Raw genomic sequence first — 14,648 nt, forward strand, 5'->3', positions numbered from 1 at the left:
GTGTGCTGGTAAAGTTTTAACAACAGGCTCTCTCCCAGGTCCACCTCGGCGCCCTCCCCCATCCACCACTGCGCCCCCCGTCCACCTCTACACCCCCCCATCCACCTCTGCGCCCCCCCCCCCCGTTCACCTCTGCACCCCCCCCAAAATTGCAGAGCTGGCTATAGCCGGGGGGGGGGGGGGGGCAATGCATTACTCTCTCCAGGAAAAAAAAAATTAAATGATCCCAGGTTCCAATCTAATTCATGTTTAATGTGGGATAAAATGCCATAAATAAGTAAATAAATATAAACTTTTAATGTTGAGCACCTGATTCTCAAAGTGGACATATTCCAAACACTATAATGAAAATAAAATGATCTTTCTACCTTTGTTGTCTGGTGACTTTTTCTGATCATTCTGGCCCAGTATCCGATTCTGCTGCTATCTGTCCTCTTAACTCCGTTTCCAGGGCTTCCTTTCCATTTATTTCTTTCCTCCTTTCTTCTTCACTTCTGGTTCTCAGCTTCTGCCTATTTTCTTCATCCATGTGCAGTTTTTCTCCTCTCTTCCTTTTCCCTCATCTCATCTCCTTCCTCACTCTTCTCTTCCCTCCATCCATGTCCAGCATTTCTTCTCTCTCCCCTCCGCTCCCCTGCCCTGCATGCACCCATGTCCAGCAGTGACCCTCCTCTCCCCGCCCTGCATGCACCCATATCCAGCGACCCTCCTCTGCCCTGCCCTGCATGCACCCAGATGTCAAGCAGTGACCCTTCTCTCCCCTGCATGCACCCATGTCCAGCAGTGACCCTCCTTTCCCTTGCCCTGCATGCACCCATGTCCAGCAGTGTACCCTCCTTTCCCCTGCCCTGCATGCACCCATGTCCACAAGTGACCCTCCTCTCCCCTGCCCTGCATGCACCCATACCCAGCGACCCTCCTCTGCCCTGCATGCACCCAGATGTCCAGCAGTGACCCTTCTCTCTCTTGCATGCACCCATGTCCAGCAGTGACCCTCCTTTCCCCTGCCCTGCATGCACCCATGTCCAGCAGTGTACCCTCCTCTCCCCTGCCCTGCATGCACCCATACCCAGTGACCCCCTCCATCCACCCATGCCCAGCAGCGACTCCCTTTTCCCCCCCGCCACCCCCTCCCGAGTTGTTTCGTGAATTCTTCTCTTCCCTCCCTCCCTCCCTCCCTCCCGATCCGGTCCCTCACCGTCCGCTTGTTTTTTGAATTCTTCGGGGCAGGCAGTCTTGCCTGCCCGCTTCCAGCGCCGACTGTCCTCCCTTGCCAATTCGTGCTTCAAAATGGCCGCCGAGACTTCAGCCGAAGTCTCGCAAGGTCACCTCTGGAAGTCTCAGTGGCCATTTTTAAAGCACAAATCGGCAAGGGAGGACAGTCAGCACTGGAAGCGGGCAGGCAAGACTGCCTGCCCCAAAGAATTCAAAAAACAAGCGATCGGTGAGGCAGATCCGGAGGGAGGGAGGAGGGAGGGAGCAGGGAGGAGAGCCAGAGCTGGCTCGCTATTTTCAACAACCAGCTCACAAGCTGGAAGAAAATTTTACAACCGGCTCTTGCGAGCCGGTGCGAGCCGGCTCCAGCACACCACTGGGCCTAGGTAACTGAAAGTAGAATCACAAGTAGAGGAGAGTCGAAAGTGTGAGGGTGAAGGGAGAATGAAGAGGTAGTTATCTTCAGAGTGAAGACAATGTAGAGGGTGAAAGGGATGAAGAGGCTGTTGAGGCACGAAGGGGCAGATGGGAATCTGGATTTGTAAACAAGTATATAGAATATTATCAGATGCGCATACTGCAAGATGCACTTAGGTATGCCAATTTATGCCTGCCATTGACATAGCAAAAGCTGTTGTGCTTAAGTTTTAGCATGCCAGAGCAGCTTTGCACTACTATTTTATAACAGGTTAAGAGCACCTTAACACCATTATAGAATTGGCACTAAACATGCCCCTATGCCATGCTTACTTTAGGCACCACTTTATAGAAAACGTGGGCGAACTTTTGGGACACACTGAAACCTACAGCAAGAAGTAGAATCTTAAACTAGTAGTACCATGGACATTGGCAATGATATGGACTGAAGATCAGAATTATTGTGCTGACGGGTGGGAAGAGGTTGGGATGGGAGGGGGGCGGAGAGGGAGGTCTGGGAAGAAGGGAGAGGGAGGGAGGGGTTGAAAACGAAAATTGGTGTTGTTAGACCATTGCTTGTTTGTACCGCAATTTCCTTGTGGCCACATGAATAAAAATGATTTAAACATAAAAATGAAAAATTAATTAAGATTGAATTTAAAAAAAAATCAAATAATTCAGTATGCTGGGTTGCCAACCCTCCCCCCCCCCCCCAAAATGGTGTCACAAAATAATGCCACTGTCCACTGTCAATTCATTGTTAATTTTTACACCATTTCATAGTGATCACTGGGGGAGTAAGCAGGGATCATGCCTTAATCCCTCCAATGGTCATCTGGTCATTTAGGGCAAATTTTTGTGACTTGGTTATGATTGAAATAGTTCTAGAACAAACCGTCTAACTTTTAGCCGTGGACATATTTGCTTTGTTCTATTTTGGCAGAAAAACGTCCATGTTTTGGGAGTGCCCAAATCTCACCCTCAACATGCCCCCTTGTAATTTGCATGCACTGCAGATAAAAATGTCTCAATTCCCAGTTTTGAAAATTGTGTTTTGGTTGTCTTTTGGAGAAAAATGTCCAAATGCCAGTTTATGCTGTTTTGGGTATGTTTTTCTCTTTTGAAAAAGAGTTCCTTAATATGGTAAGGCTTCCATAAAGTCTGTTTCAAAACAACCATTTATTATATACATTTCTAATTTGTAAAAGTGGAGACAACATTGACAAGAATGTACTTTCTTTAAAATGATAGCAGTTTAAATTGAGCCTAGTGCTCCATTGTGCATTTCATTCACATTACTTTCTTACTATACCAAAAGGTCATTTTTCTATGCAGAAGGCAGAACAGATAACTTGGCTGAGATACAATAACTTATCCCAGTTTGGTTCTCAGCAAATTCATAAGACCTATAAATGATTTCAAATTTTGAGGACATCATCTAAAGACATTTTTATTATGTTGCACACAAAGACATTCAGACTAATGTTAGCGATTCTGAATATCAAAGATGGAGTTTTGGAATCTCAGGGTAGCTAAAGTACGCTGCTTAACCTATTTTGTTATAACTCGGACAAGTCTGAAAGTACTTTAGCTACCCTGAGATTCCAAAACTCCATCGTTGATATTCAGAATCCTTGGCTCTTCTGAAAAGAGCCTGCAGAAGAATTGAAAGATTGTAGAGAAAGACAAAAGATCAGCCTCACTATGGGCTCCTTTTACGAAGCGGCGGTATCTGTACCACCACTTTGCTGCATGTCATTTCAACACTACCAGCGACCTACTGCAAGAGCCAGAGGTAGTGCTTTCCCCCACCGTGTACCATTTCCGGCATGACAGATTATATATATACTAGTAAAAAAGGCCCGTTTCTGACACAAATGAAACGGGCGCTAGCAAGGTTTTCCTCGGAGTGTGTATGTTTGAGAGAGAGTGTGTGTGAGAGATGGAGTGTGTGTGTCATAGAGAGAATGAGAAAGAGAGAGACAGAGACAGCGTGTGTATGTGTGTTTGTGTAAGAGAGAGTGTGTGAGAGACCGAGTGTCTGTGTGTGTGAGAGACTGTGTGTGTGTGACACAGAGATAGAGTGTGATAGACAGGGAGTATGTCAGAGAGAGTGTATGTGAGAGACAGTGAGTGAGTGAGTGAGTGTGAGCCCCCACCCCCCCTTTTGCAGGGCCCCCCTCCCCACCCCCACCTTTCTGGTCTCAGGACCCCCCTCTCCACCTCCCTCTCCCCTGCCCCACCTCCAGCCATCCATGTCCAGCGGCCCTCCTCTCCCCCTGCTCCCCTGCTACCCATGTCCAGCGACCCTCCCTTCCCCCCCCCCGGCGCATCAAACCCCCTTATCACCCGCAGCTGCCAGTGGTAACGGTGTCTGGCCGCTGCTGCTTCCCCTGTTGAGAGCAGCAGCAGCCGGTACAAAAAGAAAAGAAGCAATAATGTCTTTAAACCCAGCCCAAATCATTCGCAAATGCCCGAGTCTTACAACGCAGTCTCTGCAGCCGCTCCTCCTCTCACCTGTCACGTCACTGCACTCCTCCGGGGTCTTACTCCAGGGGCAGTGACGTGGAGGAAAGAGGGAGGAGCGGCTGCAGAGACTGCGTTGTAAGACTCGGGCATTTGTGAATGATTTGGGCTGGGTTTAAAAACATTTATCGCTTCTTTTCTTTTTGTAGCGGCCGCTGCTGCTCAACAGGAGAAGCAGCAGCGGCTGGACAGCGTTACTACTGGCATCTGTGAGTGGCGATGGGGTTTGATGCGCCGGGGGTGTGTGTTTGATGTGCCTGGGGGGGGGGATTGGGTGATGCTCCGGGGGGGGGGGGGTTCTATGGTGCCACGCTTGTAGTTTTTTGATGTGCCGCTCCCTGCCACTTGCTCCGAAGTGGCGGGGAGCGGTGCACTGACAGCTGATTCCCAGGCAGGGGGAGGAGTAGGGAAATACTCCTCCCCCTGCCTGGGAATCAGCTGTTAGTGACGTCATCCTGGCTACGGAGCCTAGCTCAGCAACTCCAGGAGCCACGGACACAGGCAGTCCCACATTAGAACGTTGGTGGTGAGAATTATTATATAGGATATGTGCTGTGGGGCTTACCTGTCAGTAACTGGCAACACCGCATGCTTCCCAGTTACTGCCAGGTTAGCGAGGGAGCCCTTACCACCTCCTAAATAGGTAGCGGTAAGAACTCCCTTTGGAAATGACCGCACGGCAAATATGTACTTCCCGCACAACTATTTCCTTTTTTTGCCTGCAGCTTGGTACAAGGGACCCTGTATGCTTTGGCATGCTAATATCAGGAAATATAAGGCTTCAGCGTCTTTGCCTAAAGTTCATTATTATGATCAAAAGAATATGCAGTCTGAAAATTCTTCCAATTCTTCCAAAGAATTTTTCCAAAAAGTTATTTGAATACTTTTTTTTAGATATTTGGCTGTGAAGGTTTGGAATGGGATTCCTCACCAGATTAAATCTGCCTCGTTCTAGTTTTTAATTAGAAAACATTTCAAGGCTTCTATGTATTCAGATTTGGATTTAGCCTGATCTCTATTAAATGTGTAAAGTATTTCACTGGATTCTATGTAACACAATTTAAGTTGTATGTGCAAATTCAGGTGTATTCTGGATTTGTGCAAAGCTTAATTAGTTAACAAGCTAATCAGGGCCTATAATTGCCACTTCACAAGCAATTATTGACACTAATTGGCATTAATTAGAATTTGTGCACAACTGTCTAAGCATATTCTGAAATGTGATGCGCATAAATTCTAAGTCTCATATTTGAAAAGGAGGCATGGCCATGGGTGTGGAATGGGTGGGCTGTGGTCATTTCTGAAATTTATGTGTGTTGTTATTGAATATATCCAGTCTGCACCTAATTTAGGCATCAGCATTTATACCAAGTTTTACGTGGTTTAACTGCCTGCAACTAAATTTAGTCATGCAGATGGGCACTCGGTGTATTCTTTAAACTATGTGGAAATTTAGACATATTCTATATAGTACGCCTAAATTTAGGTGTACTATATAGAATATTTTTTTCAGCACTGGTTTTGTAGGCATGATATATAGAATTTAACCCAATATTCCAAGGTAAATGAGGGCTCCAACAAAACTCCATCACTGTTTTCTGTGCCCAGAAGATGAATGAATATCCACAAAGCCAGGCACATATCAGGTGATAAAAGCTCTGCAGATTGGCAACTTTGAGCACTAGTTATCTAGGTAGGAGCAGTTGCTACCCAAAAAACTTTGAAGATTGGGCCCTAATATTTTTGCAGAATGGTATAAAAGTACATCTTGGCCTGATTAAATGGGTTTACAACAAAGCAGAGTTCTCATTTTCCTGAAAGTGGTAGATGTTGAGATTTATTCTTCCCTTGCTCCCATCTGTTTCCCAGTGTCAACTGGCAAGTCAGCCCACGAAGGAAATACTGTATGCATAAATAATTTAATTATCTGCATATTGCTTAAAACAAAGTCATTAGCAAAATAATCAGCAAGTGACAACATGGATACAGACTGGTAAAAATATTTTGAGACAGATATTAAGTTATCCTTCTCAAGAGTTTTTCCCTAATGTATCATTAATTCTATTCCAATTTCCATCATATTCTGAATATGCTGTTTCCTAAGGATCTAAATAAGAGTGCATTAACTAGAGTCATTTTCATCCATGCATTTCAGAAAACAATCTGTCATTCTTTGGGAAAAATCAAACTGTAAAATGTCAGAGCAATCTAGGTCATCATCTGAAGTTTATTTTTAAGATTCCTTTATATCGTATTTTCCAAATAGATAAACATAAAGTTCACAGATAATACTAGCATCAAAAGTAATAAACATCTTAATATTTGACAACTATTCCAAAAAGAATCAAGAATGGATAAGAACGTAAGAATACAAGGGTTACAATACTGGGATAGACCAAAGGTCCATCAATCCCAGTATCCTTTTTTCAACAGTGGTCAATCCAGGTCATACGTAACTGGCACAACACTTAGACTTGAGTAATTCCCTACACAATGATAAAAGTATCAATTAAAGAAAAAATAAAAGTATAGGGGTCTATATTCAAAGGCATTTATCCATTTATCAGGAGTTTCTAACTGGGTAAGTGCTGGTGAGAGGGATATTCAAAGGCATTAACCAAGTCTGTGGGTGGAGCTTAGACTGTCCTAACTTTATTCAGTCTGCTGTCAGGTCAGTGGTCTGAATATGACTATTAACCAGTACTTCCGGGTCGGTAATGAAACCAGAATTTCCCCCAAAATACAAATCCCTAGGAGGAGGAAAGTAGTTGCATTTATACAAAGTGCAAAGTGATGCATGTGGAAAAGAAGAACCCAAACCATATCTATATGATGCAAGGTTCCACATAAGGAGTCAGCACCCAGGAAAAAGGCTCTAGATGTCATCATTGATGCTATGTTGAAACCTTCTGCTGAGTGTCCAGTGGCAGCTAAGAAAGCAAGTAGAATGTTAGGAGTTATTAGGAAAGGAATGGAAAACAAAAATGAGAATGTTATAATGCCTTTGTATTGCTCCATGGTATGACCACACCTCGAATACTGTGTGCTGTTCTGGTCACCATATCTCAAAAAAGATATAGTTGAATTAGAAAAGGAACAGAGAAGGGCAACAAAAATGATAAAGGGGATGGGATGATTTCCCTATGAGGAAAAGGTGTGGCTAGGGCTCTTCAGCTTTCACCATTCTGAAGACGCCCACATTAATACTGGAACCTATGTAAAAAGAACACAGTGTCAATGAAATGATGTCATCATGTTGTCAAATAACTTTATCAACTGTATGAAAGAGAACATAACAATGCTGTGGGGACAGATTCAATGGCAAGCTACCTGATTAGATCAAATATATATATGACTCCAAATAAAATGAGAAACAAGAGCAGCAGTCATTTATGAACGCCTATGTTAGTTCCAGCAGTTTCTAATAAGGATCACTATTTGAATATCATCTGAATATTTTAAAATAGCTCACCACTAGATTCTAGATGAAAACGAATACGCGGCCAAAATCCACTGCTGGGTTTTGCCAGAACTGGAACCTCAGTATAGAAAATCCCTAATTCTATAAATGTTTGTGTTCTGAGTATAGAAAAAGGAATATCACATAGAAGCATCATTAATGTTTTCCACTTCACCCAACTACATATGTAGCTGTTACTCATCTTTTGAAACTTTTTATCCAAAGATGTTTACTGAAGAGGAAGAGAATATTCCTTAGTGGAGTCATATTTTCAGCATACTCATCTGGTATAAAGATATGCACAGGTGAATAATCTTATCTATAGTTTGCAGTGACTGAGCTTTTTTTGGGGGGGTGGGGGGGTGGAGGACCCTCATCTCTTGGAGTACCTTGGAAGAAGTTGTGCTCTTTGGAATATTCAGGGTAGACAGGCTCCTAAGAATAGTGGTAAGTGCAGATTTCCCAAGAAGCATTTGTGGAATTTAGGAAGCATATATCATGGCCAGAGTCACCATGAATGAAGCATATATGCCAGGATCTTGTAGTTAGCAAAAGATTAGTCAGACCCAGATATTTATATTCCTTACACTGAGAAGGAATCCTCATACTTCTCAGTGGAAGTGGAGGAGTGGCCTAGTGGTTAGGGTGGTGGACTTTGGTGCTGGGGATCTGAGGAACTGAGTTCAATTCCCACTTCAGGCATAGGCAGCTCCTTGTGACTCTGGGCAAGTCACTTAACCCTCCATTGCCCCATGTAAGCCGCATTGAGCCTGCCATGAGTGGGAAAGTGCAGGGTACAAATGTAACAAAAAAAATTTAGAGGAGATAAGTAAGGGAAGAGCAATTGCATAGAGAACATTCTGTTCTATAACATATATTATCTATATATTTATCATTATGGCAGTCCTATTTAAACCAAAACAATATTCCCAGTGGAATATGATATCAACCCAAGTGTTAGAGTGACATGCTCCATTAATTCTGCCACAGAGGGAACAGGAAACTCAATGGTTATAATATCATGTAAGATTGTCGTTGTTGACACATTATATAGGAAGAGCTATGAGGAAATCGCAAGCCAACAAATCAGACAAGACAAACATTGTTATAAGGAAAAGAACAGACCCACATTGAACCAAAACTTGTTTTGAGATAATTGTGGGATACAAGCATGAATAAATAAAATAAATATATTATTTGAGACAATTAAGAATTGCTAAAAAGAATTATTATTAACAGCAAATACAAATGCGGAATTGCTTAGTAAGGGCACTTTTTCAAATTACTAGAGAATTGTCAGGCCATCTAGAGGACAATGGTTCTTCTATATCAACAACTAGCAAGCTATTTTTCAGGGAAGACTGAAAAAAACTATGGTATCCTTTTTCAAAGGTACGCTGAAAATGGCTTGCGGTAGTGTAGGCGCCGGGTTTGGGTGCGCACTGATTCATTTTTTAGCGCGCCTGTAAAAGAGGCCTTTTTTTTGCTGAAAATGGACATGTAGCAAAAACAAAATTGCCAAGCATCCATTTTGGGTCTGAGACCTTACCGCCAGACATTGACCTAACGGTAAAGAATCCGGGCAGTAATGACCTACATGCATCAAATGCCACTTGGTGTGTCCATTATATGTGGCCAAAAATAAAAAATATTTCAGAGACGTGTATTGGATGAAATTACCACAAGAGCCATGCGGTAGTCGGGTGGTAATTACATTTTGGCACACATTGGGCACGTGTAGATGCTTACTTGGCTTTGTAAAAGGGCCCCTGAGTGATTCTTTTCTGGAGACCATCGACCCTATGTCCCTGTGCCCTGTTCAGAGTGAACATAATGAGACCATAACTGGAACTTTACAGTCTGGGGGGATGCTCAAAAGTCTCAGTTAGCATCTACGTACGTAAATAACTACCACTGGACTTACCAAATGTGGAACAGTGATCAATGCTCAAAGGAAACCACATGCAAATGAAATGCCTGTGCTTATCTGCGGGGTAGGCAGCATGGTATCTTCATTTCTGGAATCCTATCAAGTGTTTGTGATCTAGATTGGCCACTGATAGAAACAAGATACTGGGCTTAATGGAGCTTTGGGCTGCTCCTGTATATCAGCTCTTATGCATATTGAGCGGCATTATCCATTTAAGTAGTGCTATTTAGCAGGCCTAAAGTGAATGAATACTATCTGCTTTGCAGCTGTGTGTTGCCACTAAATGGATAAATGCCAGCTTCGCCTTTGTTTCTCATTTAAACCAGTTCATTTAATATCTATCATTTTGTGAATGAAAGGACCTAGTATCTGGTTAATGTCTGGCATTTAGCAAGTTCAAGGGATTAAAAATATTTGTGTAAGTTTTAAGTAGCACAGCTAAATGAGTTATGAGTTCACCAACTGTTGTTGAAACCATAACTTGCTGTGATTAATCAAGCTTTGTCTTTTAATTTTGTTGTTTCAGATTCCTCTCAGTGGGCTCATTTTAATTGGCCATTTCCCCAGTGGTTGTTCAAGTACCACAGGATTTTCCATTTAGATTTTTTTTTTCTTAGCTTATGTGCACCTTCTCTGCACAAGTTGCTACATGAATTTTAGGAGCAATATTTTCTGTATGCAGAAGATGTGAAGTTGTATTTGTTTTTAAGGTCAAATCAGGAAATAGCATTTAAAATGTTGATTGTTTACCTAGTGGGGAGGCGCAGTTATGAGCTAACCAATTAAACTGGAATACAGAAAGGACATAAGGTTTTATGGCTAGGCAATGACATTGGAGAACAAGTGTAGATTCTTGAGTTGAGCAATCGTCTGTTCAGGAGTCATTCTGGATAGCCTCCCTTTGAATGGAACATCAGATTTATGAAATGCAACATGTCTGTTTTTGCTACTCTTTGCTTATTATTAGTAAGTTAGTGCATATTTGTGAGTACTGAGCATTTAAAGCTGGTGGTTCAAGTTTTAATCTTTACTCATATCATTATTGTAAAATTTTATTGAAAAGTATTGCTAAGCCATTGGAGTTTGTCTGCTAAAGGGTGTTAAGCCCTATTGCGCTCTTTGCATGTGTGAAAATGCTTACCACAAGATATATTTAAGTGTTCTGTGGTAAGTAACTTGTTTGCACGCACTAAGCACATGGTATTTATTGTTTTGTATTTATGTTATGAAGGGGATGTGGCAGGGGCAAAGAATAGGTGTGGATGCACTATCCAGCTAGTGTAGTCTGATTACCGTGGGCTATTACGTGTCCATAAAGTGAGAGCATTTGCCCCCCAGATTCTATAGAGTGTGCCCAGAGATCCGCACCAAAATCCAAGAGTATTCTATAATAACACACATAACTTAAATGGCTTAACAAGTTAATCAGCATTGAAAACAGCTCTTATTAAGCAATAATGAGCACTAATTGGCAATAATTAGAATTTATGCGCACAACTCACTAAGGGCCCTGTTTACTAAGCCACGTTATAGGCACAGTAGCGTTTTTAATGCACATTACCCATGTACATGTGTTGTGTACATGCCTACAATATCCCTATAGGTACCTACACGGTTAGTGCGTGGGCTAATTGTAGGCACGTTAAAAATGCTAATGCGCCTTAGTAAACAGGGTCCTAAGTGCATTCTGTAATGCAGTATGCCTAAGTTCTAATGGCACAGGCAAAAAGGAGCATTGTTATAGGTGGGGAAATGGGTGTTTCATGGACCTTCTGAAATTTATACATGCAGTTCTAGAATATGGCCCAGTGAGCTTAAATCTATGTGCTGAGGTTTATGCCACGTTTTTGTTGTTGTTAATGGAGGCATGTATATTTAGGCACTGATATATCAACTAAGCGTATTCTATATATCGCGCCTAAATCTAGGCGCTGCTTATAGAATACACTTAGTCGGCATTGATTTCTGCATCCATTTTCTAGGCACCATATATAGAATCTCCCCCTTAATACCTCCTAAATAGGAGGCAGTAAGTGCTTCCCCATCAATTTTTTCAGGTTACACATGCTAATGTAAACATTATGCTTGACCTGAAGGAAAAATACTGGAAATTGCCCTATTTTTTCTTCATCGGTTGTCTGCCTTTTTAAAGAGATAGATTCCCTCATAGTTTGTTAATCAGAATCTTCTGCCCTCAGATGGAATTTTCTGTTGTATTCATCCTTCTTTTTTTTGTTTCACTATCTGTTCATCTTTGCTTCAGTGCTGGCTTTTCTTTCCGATACCACCTTTGGTTCATCCCAGCTCCTTCTCTCTATCTGTGTTCTCCCTTCTATCTATGGTTTCTAATTTATCCTTCTCTATGTTCAGTATTCATCTAATCATTATTTATATGACTTCCTCACTTGGCACTTCTACTATTCTGTCTCAGTTTCCAAAGACAACTGACCCTACTCATCACAAGCAGCACATTTCTCCACATTTGAATATACAAATATAATTAAATCACATCAGGATCCTTTGAATTCCAGGGCCAATTTAAAGGCCTCACCAAAACATATTACTTATTTTACTTTCAGGCTTTTGCATCCCATTGGAATCATATTGATAGACAATGGGATTTTTCCATACCTCACATAAACCAACAACATTTTATCATACCAAGCACGTATCAATAAATTTTATCAGTAGCATTGCTGAGGGTTTTGGAAGTGAAGATTCAAACTGGGAAGATCAAGTTGAGGAGCGAGTTGGGTTCATGTGCGATAGTACATAAGTACATAAATAATGCCACACTGGGAAAAGACCAAAGGTCCATCGAGCCCAGCATCCTGTCCACGACAGCGGCCAATCCAGGTCAAGGGCACCTGGCGAGCTTCTCAAACATACAAACATTCTATACATGTTATTCCTGGAATTGTGGATTTTTCCCAAGTCCATTTAGTAGTGGTCTATGGACTTGTCCTTTAGGAAACCGTCTAACCCCTTTTTAAACTCTGCCAAGCTAACTGCCTTCACCACGTTCTCCGGCAACGAATTCCAGAGTTTAATTATGTGTTGGGTGAAGAAAACTTTTCTCCGATTTGTTTTATATTTACTACACTGTAGTTTCGTCGCATACCCCCTAGTCCTAGTATTTTTGGAAAGCGTGAACAGATGCTTCACATTCACCTGTTCCACTCCACTCAATATTTTATATACCTCTATCATGTCTCCCCTCAGCCGTCTCTTCTCTAAGCTGAAAAGCCCTAGCCTCCTTAGTTTTTCTTCATAGGGAAGTCATCCCATCCCCGCTATCATTTTAGTCGCCCTTCGCTGCACCTTTTCCAATTCTACCATATCTTTCTTGAGATGCGGCAACCAGAATTGAACACAGTACTCAAGGTGCAGTCACACCATGGAGCAATACAACGGCATTATAACATCCTCACACCTGTTTTCCATACCTTTCCTAATAATACCCAACATTCTATTCGCTTTCCTAGCCGCAGCAGCACACTGAGCAGAAGGTTTCAGTGTACTATCGACGACGACACCCAGATCCCTTTCTTGGTCCATAACTCCTAACGTGGAACCTTGCATGATGTAGCTATAATTCGGGTTCTTTTTCCCCCCCCACATGCATTACCTTGCACTTGCTCACATTAAACATCAATCTGCCATTTAGCCACCCAGTCTCTTAAGGTCCTTCTGTAAGTTTTCACAATCCTGTCGTGAGTTAATGGCTTTGAATAACTTTGTGTCATCAGCAAATTTAATTACCTCGCTAGTTACTCCCATCTCTAAATCAAATCATTTATAAATATGGACCCTCCGGGAAGAGGGCAAGGTTCGGAGTCACTGCAGACCATGCCAGTTCGAAATTATCAAAAAAGTGCTCATTGACGTGTCCGTTGTTAAATCATTACCAACTGAAAATTACAGTTTGGATGATATAAGTTATGGTTGTGATGATTACTTTACTGACGTTAATGGCAAATTTCTAGAGTGTAGTGTTCAATTGTTTGTAATAAAGCTGTGGGTGGTTCTGCCACATGGAAGTTGTTGTTTCCCATTTGTTTGGGCCTTGGAAAGAGGGAGGGGCACCTAACTCTTACCTTCAGGATATCCGGACTGCTCCAAATTGACTGCCCCCATCGTATCGTCTACTCACTTGTCCTTTAGATTGTAAGCTCTTTGAGCAGGGCCTGTCCTTTTATGTTAAATTGGACAGCGCTGCGTAACCCTAGTAGCGCTTTAGAAATGTTAAGTAGTAGTAGAATGCCTATGTTAAGTATCTGTGTGTCCAATAACAATACACATGTTCTATGCAGCAACTAACATTAGAAAAAACTTAACATTGTTTCTGTAAAAGTACTTTGCATGCATCATCTGAGTTTCTCTCATCAGAAAGGTTGTCAGGTTGTACTTGTCCCATAAAAATCAAAATGAGAAAAAAATCATTGTACTAAAATGTGTTAACATTCTCCGTCCATGTGCATTAATTAGCTTGCATTAAAGGGCAATATTAATAACATGCAGATGAGCTTTGGATTAATTTAAGAACACTGAAGTTAGTGCATTAATATTGATTTCATTATAAAAAATTAACCATATATCCTCAAGGTGTAGTTAAACTTTCTGAGTTAATGGGTTTCTATTCACTTCTGAGTTAAAAGGTAATAAGCAGGGGTTTTTTTTGTATCTTATTACATTATTATTTTAGGATTTCATATTAAGACTCATGAACTAATGCATGTTAAAATCACTGTAAATATATGTAAACTAGATTGGGAATACTAATGCTTTTAATACATTAACAAATAAGAAAGTCTTTTTAAAATACACTGGCCTCTTTAGCTGACCAGGAAAGATGCACATTTGGACCTATGTACTAAAAGTTCCAGTTATATTATTTATGTGATTCTTGATATATCATCTTTCTGTGGTACAACCAAAGCGGTTTACATACTTTCCCCAGTTGGATTATTTCTGATCTGAAGAAGATGGGTTATCTTGGAAAGCTATTTAAAAAAAATTTCATTAGTCCAATAAAAAAGGTATCACCTTATTTTCTTTTCTATGTTTTGTTTTATTTCTATTTATTACCTTTAAAAGTGG

The sequence above is a fragment of the Microcaecilia unicolor genome, chromosome 7 (assembly GCF_901765095.1).
Source record: "Microcaecilia unicolor chromosome 7, aMicUni1.1, whole genome shotgun sequence".
NCBI classification, from domain to species: Eukaryota; Metazoa; Chordata; class Amphibia; order Gymnophiona; family Siphonopidae; genus Microcaecilia; species Microcaecilia unicolor.